The sequence below is a fragment of the Sapajus apella genome, unplaced genomic scaffold (genome assembly GCF_009761245.1).
Source record: "Sapajus apella isolate SASKATOON/1434 unplaced genomic scaffold, GSC_monkey_1.0 scaffold1, whole genome shotgun sequence".
In the NCBI taxonomy this organism is placed as follows: domain Eukaryota; kingdom Metazoa; phylum Chordata; class Mammalia; order Primates; family Cebidae; genus Sapajus; species Sapajus apella.
The window spans coordinates 61,729,402-61,736,864 of NW_022436941.1; the positions used below are offsets into that span (position 1 = coordinate 61,729,402).

Genomic DNA, 7,463 nt, shown 5'->3' on the forward strand with positions numbered 1-7,463 from the left:
AATAGAACAGTACCTCACATCTCAACACTAATGTTAATTGTAAATGGCTTAAATGCTCTACTTAAAAGATACAAAATGGGGCTGGGTGGGTGGTGGCTCATGCCTATAATCCCAGCACTTTGGAAGGCCCAGGTTGGTGAATCATGAGGTCAGGAGACTGAGACCAACCTGGCCGACACGGTGTAACCCCGTCTCTACTAAAATATAAATAATTAGCTGGGCATGGTGGCGGGCACCTGTAGGGCCAGCTACTCGGGAGGCTGACGCAGGAAAATCACTTGAACCCAGGAGGCAGAGGTTGCAGTGAGCCGAGATTATGCCACTGCATTCCAACCTGGTGACAGAGCAAGACTCAACTCAAAAAAAGAAAAAAAAAAAAGGATATAGAATGGCAGAATTCACCAACTATCTGTTGTCTTCAAGAGACTCACCTGACACCTAAGTACTCACATAAAGTTAAGGTAAAGTACTGGAAAAAGATATTCCATGCAAATGGACACCAAAAGCAAGCAAGAGTGGTTATTTTTATACCAGACAAAACAAACTTTAAAGCAACAGCAGTTAAAAAGACAAAGAGGAACATTACACAATGATAAAAGGAATAGTCCAACAGGAAAACATCAAAATCCTAAATACATATGCACCTAACACTGGAGTTTCCAAATTTATAAAACAATTACTACAAGACCTAAGAAACGAGACAGACAGCAACACAGTAATAGTTGGGGACTTCCATACTCTACTGACAGCACTAGATAGATCATCAAGACAAAACGCCAACAAAGAAACAATGGACTTAAAACTATACCCTAGGACAACAGGACTTAACAGATATTTACAGAATATTCTACCCAACAACTGCAGAATATACATTCTCTTCATCAGCACATGGAACATTCCCCAAGATAGACCATATCATAGGCCACAAAACAAGTCTCAACAAATATACGGAAATCAAAATTATATCAAGTACTCTTTCTGACCACAGTGGAACAGAATTGAAAATCAACTCCAAAGGGAACCCTCGAAACCATGCAAATACATGGAAATTAAATAACCTGCTCCGTAATGATCATTGAGTCAATACTAAAATCAAGACGAAAATTTAAAAATTCTTTGAACTGAACAATAGTGACACAACCTATCAAAACCTCTGGGAAACAGCAAAAGTGGAGCTAAGAGGAAAGTTTATAGCATTAAATGCGTACTCAAAAAGTCTGTAACAGCACAAGTAGACAATCTAAGGTCACACTTCAAGGAACTAGAGAAACAAAAACAAATCGTGCTCGTTTCGGCAGCACATACAGTAAAATTGGAACGATACAGAGAAGATTAGCATGGCCCCTGCACAAGGATGACACGAAAATTTGTGAAGCATTCCATATTTAAAAATAAAAAAGAACAAACCAAACCCAAACCCAGAAGAAGGAAAGAAATAACGAAGATCAGAGCAGAACTAAATGAAATAGAAACGAACAAACACAAAAGATAAATTAAACAAAAAGCTGGTTCTTTGAAGAGAGAAATAAAATTGATAGATCATTAGCAAGAATAACCAAGAAAAAAAGAGAGAAGTACCAAATAAGTACAATTAGATATGAAACAGATATTATAATCAATACCACAGAGATACAAAAGATCGTTCAAGGTTACTATGAACACCATTACACAAATAAACTAGAAAACCTAGAAGAGATGGATAGGTTCCTGGAAACATACAACCCTTCTAGATTAAGCCAGGAAGAAATACAAACTCTGAACAGACCAGTAACAAGCAGCAAAATTGAAATTGTAATTAAAAAGTTACCAACAAAAACAAGTCCACGGCCAGACGGATTCACAGCTGAATTCTATCAGACATTCAAAGAAGAATTGGTATCAATGCTATTGACACTGTTCCAAAAGACAGTGAAAGAGGGAATCCCCCTAAAATTATTCTATGAAGCCACTATCACTCTAATATCAAAACCAGAAAACAACATAACAAAAAAAGAAAACCACAGTCCAATACCCTGATGAAGACAGATGCAAAAAATCCTCAACCAAATACTAACTAACCAAATTCAACAGCATATCAAAAAGATAATGCACCATGATCAAGCGGTTTCATAAGAAGGATGCAGGCATGGTTTAACATCCATAAAACAATAAATGTGATACACCACATAAACAGAAATTAAAAACAAGAATCACATGATCATCTCAGTAGATGGAGAAAAAGCATTTGACAAAATCCAGCATCCCTTTATGATTAAAAGCCTCAGCAAAATAGGCATAAAAGGGACATGCCTTAAAATAATAAAAGCCATCTATGAGAAACCCACATTATACTGAATGGGGAAATGTTGAAAGCATTCCCCTTAAGAACTGGAACAAGACAAGAATGCCCACTTTCACCACTTCTATTTTACACAGTACTGGAAGTCCTAGCCAGAGCAATTAGACAAGAAAAAGAAATAAAGGGCATCCAAACTGGTAAAGAGGAAGTCAAACTGTTGCTGTTTGCTGATGACATGATTATATACCTAGAAGATTCATCCAAAAAGCTCCTAGAACTGGTAAAACTGGCAAATAAATTCAGCATAGTTTCAGGAAACTGAAACATCTGTGCACAACATTAATGTACACAAATCAGCAGCCCTGCTACATACCAACAGTGACCAATCTGAGAATCAAATCAAGAACTCCACCCCTTTTACAATAGCTGCAAAAAAAATTAAATCCTTAGGAATATACCTAATGAGATGAAAGACCTCTACAAGGAAAAGTACAAAACACCATTGAAAGAAATCATAGATGACACAAACAAATGAAAACACAGCCCATGCTCATGAATGGGTAGAATCAATATTGTAAAAATGACCATACTGCCAAAAGTAATCAACAAATTCAATGTAATTCACATCAAAATACCTCCATCATTCTTCACAGAACTAGAAAAACAATCCTGAAATTCATAGCGAACCAAAAAAGGGCCCACATAGCCAAAGCAAGACTAAGCAAGAAGGACAAATCTGGAGGCATTACATTACTGGACTTCAAGCTATACTATAAGGCCGTAGTCACCAAAAGAGCATGGTACTGGTATAAAAACAGGCATACAGACCAATGAAACAGAATAGAGAATCCAAAAATAAACCCAAATACTTACAATCAGCTGATCTTTGACAAAGCAAAAACAAAAGCAAGCGGGGAAAGGATACCCTATTCAACAAATGGTGCTGGGATAACTGCCAAGTCACATGTAAAAGAATGAAATGGGATCCTCATCTCTTACCTTATACAAAAATCAACTCAAGGTGGATCAAAGGCCTAAATCCAAGACCTGAAACCATAAAAATTCTAGAAGGTAACACTGGAAAAATATTTCTTGACATTGTCTGAGGCAAAGACTTCATAACCAAGAACCCAAAAGCAAATGCAGCAACAAAAAAGGCTAATAGATGGGAGTTAATTAAACTAAAAAGCTTGTGCGCAGCAAAAGAAATAATCAGCAGAGTAAACAGACAACCCACAGAGTGGGAAAAATTTTTCACAATCTATACATCTGACAAAGGACTAATATCCATAGTCTACAAGGAACTCAAATCAGCAAGGAAAAAACAAAAAGTGGGCTAAGGACATGAGCAGACAATTCTCAAAAGATGATGTAGAAATGGACCAAAAAATATGAAAAAAATGCTCAATATCACTATCAGGGCAATGCAAATCAAAAACACAATGTGATACCAACTTACTACTGCAAAAATGGCCATACTCAAAAAAGAATAGATGTTTGTGTGGATGTGGTAAAAAGGGAACACTTTGACACTGCTGGTGGTAATGGAAACTAGTACAAACACTATGGAAAATGGTGTAAAAATTTCTTAAAGAATCAAAACCACATCTATCATTTGATCCAGCAATCCCACTCAATGGGTATAGACCCAAAGGAAAAGAAGTCATTACACGAAAAAGATACTTGCACACGCATGTTTATAGCAGCACAATTCACATTTGCAAAAATATGGATCCAGCTTAAATGCACATCAATCAATGAGTGTATTTATATACCATGGAATACTACTCAGCCATGAAAAGGAATGAAATAGTGGCATTTGCAGCAATGTGGATGAAATTGGAGACATTATTCTAAGTGAAGTAACTGAGGAAAGGAAAACCAAACATTGTATGTTCTCACAAGTGGGAGCTAAGTTAAAAGGACACCAAGGCATAAGAATGATAGAATGAACTTTGTGGACTCAGGGGAAGAGTGGGAGTGGGGTGAGGGACAAAAGACTACACATTGGGTGCAGTGTACACTGCTCGGGTGACAGGTGCACCAAAATCTCAGAAATCACCAGTGAGAAATTATTCATGTACCCAAACACCACCTATTCCCCAAAAACCTACTGAAATTAAAAAAAACCTGAATCACAAAATCCTAGTGTATGTGTATGTAAAAAGTATATATATATATATATATATATATATATATATATATATAACATCTCAACAAAATCAACTATGTAATTCATGTGAAAAGCACTTATAATGAACATATCAACATAATGAACATCAACAAAAGTCAACTACATAATTCACATGAAAAGCATTTTCCAAACAGTCAGGTAGTCTAACCTTTGAATTTCTAGTCTCAAACTTAGCGTGCATCAAAATCAAATAAGACACAGAGTGCTAAAAAAAAAAAAAAAAAAAAAAAAAAAAAAAGACACAGAGTGCTGCACCCAACCCTCAGAATTTCTCATTCAGCATGTCTAGGGTGGGGCCTGAAAACCTGTATTTCTAACAGGTTCTCAGGTGATACTGCTTCTGGTAGTCTGGGGACCTCTGCTCTCTAGTCTATACTGTACCTTCTCCAATTCACCTTCCTCAACACAGTCATTCATTGCCTCTCAAAAATTGAAAGCTAATGTTGCCATTCCCTTCCTCCAACCTTTTTCCTCTGTCTCTCATCCATTTCAGATTTTTAGAGGCTCTATACAAACTATAAAACGAAACACAAATTCCTCAATATGAGATACAAGGCTTCTAACCATCTAGCCTGCCTTATCTCTTTCCAGCCTCATAAATTCATATCAGAGAGATCTTTCTCCCTTAACCAAATGAAACAAGCTACTGAATAAGGAGCCTAAAATTTGACATAAAGCAAGTGGTAAGGATAAATTAAAAGTATGACACAGGCAAAACATAAAGGCTTTAGGCTTGCTCAACAGTAAAATGGGAAAGAGGGAATGAAATCACTCCACTTACTTCCCCAGGGTTCCCCTCCAAAGTTTACCCAAAAGTATAAGGAGCAAAAAGATTATATAGAGAGAAGGCACGTGTCAGGGAGAAAACTGAGAAAATAGAAACATGACATTTTAATCAAAATTTTCAACTCGGCATTGCTAAAGTTAACCTAATTTAGAAATCGGTTTAGGGTCAACAAGCACCTTCATCAAATCCAGATGGTCTCAATGCCTACCCTCATCAGCATCCACGAAACCAGTAAGTCCTCAAACATCAGTCATACTCCTCCTTTGCATTGCTTCCACCACTTGGAATAGTTTTCCAAGCAGGGTCAACCTAGCAATCTCTTCCTCTTCCTTACAGGCTCAGTCCAAATATTACCTCATATGCCAAGTAATTATCTTTCTGATACCTTCCCCATACCCAAGTCTCTCCACTCCATGCTCAATGCTCCCACAACACTTGTGAGAGCTCCATCAATATCTATTTCCCTGAATGATGATAATCTTCATGAAAGTCTTTTTTTTCCTCCAAATTGGATTGTGAACTCTTAGAAACAAGAAACAGATTTATTTTTTTTGAGACAGAGTCTCGTTGTTGCCCAAGCTGCTGGCGTGCAATGGCATGATCTCAGCTCATCACAACCTCCACCTCCCAGGTTCAAGCAATTCTTCCACCTCAGCCTCTCAAGTAGCTGGGATTACAAGCATGCGCCACCATGCCCGGCTAATTTTTACATTTTTAGTGTAGACGGGGCTTCACCATGTTGGCCAGGCTAGTCTCGAATTCCTGGCCTCAAGCAATCCAACCGCCTCAGCCTCCCAAAGTGGTGGGTTACAAACATGAGCCATAGCACCTGGCCTTCAAATATTTTTATTATATCTGTTGTGGTGGTCTGTGATCAGTGATCTTTTTTTTCTTAATCATACGTGCCTGTTTATATTGTTTCTTCAATTAATATTATTACCACCCCTGTGGAGAAATACCCAAAGAGTAATTCTTCAAGATAATAGCAGCACTAGTAACCAAAAAATACTTCTTGAAAAAAAATGAGCATAAACATAAGGTTAGTTCAAAAAGTGTAAATATTAATAAAGATTTTTAATTTCATAAGAGAAACACGAATTAAAACTACATTGATGTTATCATTTCTCACCTATAAAATTAGCAAAAAATCTAAAAGTCTGACATACTCTATTGACACAGCTGTAAGGAAGCAGGGATTCTCATGCATTGCTGGTAAGAATAAAAACTGTTACAACCTGGGAGCCGTGGTGGCTCTGGCCAGTTGTCCTGGCACTTGAGGAGGCAAGGCTATGCATTCAAGGTCAACCTGGGCAAAAAAAGAACCTCTCATTGAGTTAAAAAAAAAAAAAAAAACTGTTACAACCTTTATGGAGGACAAGTTGGCAATACCTAGCAAAATAACATCTTCATTTATCCTTTGACCCAGTCTCACTTCTAGGAATCTACTCCAAAGAAATATCGGCAAAATTCTACTTGTAACATTATGGAAGCAGCACACTAATTAATAGACTGGAAGCAACCTAAATGTCTAAAAATAGAAGATGACTGAATAAGCTATGATAATCTACATGATAAAGTACTATGCAGCTGAGTATCACGAAATTGTAAAATGGTATAAGGAGATATATAGATGCTATGGGCTGAGTGAAAAAAGCAAGGTGCAAAAGAGTGTAAACAAATGTTAAACTTTGGTGCAAAAAGGAAGATAAAAATGAATGTGTGTTGGGCTGGGCATGGTGGCTCATGCCTGTAATCCCAGCACTTTAGGAGGCTGAGGTGGGCGGATCACCTGAGGTCGGGAGTTTGAGACCGCCCTGACCAACATGAAAAAAACGAATCCCCAAAAAAAAAAAAAAAAAAAAAAAAGAATGTGTGTTTATGTTTTTAAAAAGGAAGAATAATTCAAAAACTAATAAAAGTAATTCTCTATTGTAAACGTAAAGGAATAGTAAAGACAGAGAACAGGCTTCAAAGCTAGACTTAACTAAATATTGTTTTACAGACTTTACTTTGGAACCATGAAAATGTTTTCACAGGCCGGGCGCGGTGGCTCAAGCCTGTAATCCCAGCACTTTGGGAGGCCGAGGCGGGTGGATCACGAGGTCAAGAGATCGAGACCATCCTGGTCAACATGGTGAAACCCCGTCTCTACTAAAAATACAAAAAATTAGCTGGGCATGGTGGCGCGTGCCTGTAATCGCAGC

At 37.5% G+C, this 7,463-nt stretch overlaps 1 protein-coding gene and 1 non-coding gene across 3 annotated transcripts in view; one reads left to right on the forward strand and one right to left on the reverse strand.

The window, feature by feature from the left end:
• The window catches only part of SCAMP1 (secretory carrier membrane protein 1), a 119,132-nt gene that overhangs the window by 89,249 nt on the left and 22,420 nt on the right, over positions 1–7,463 (reverse strand). The gene's annotated exons all lie outside the window — the stretch shown is intronic.
• LOC116554076 lies at positions 1,283–1,389 on the forward strand. Its single transcript, XR_004270038.1, has one exon. It is a non-coding gene; the product is annotated as a U6 spliceosomal RNA (small nuclear RNA).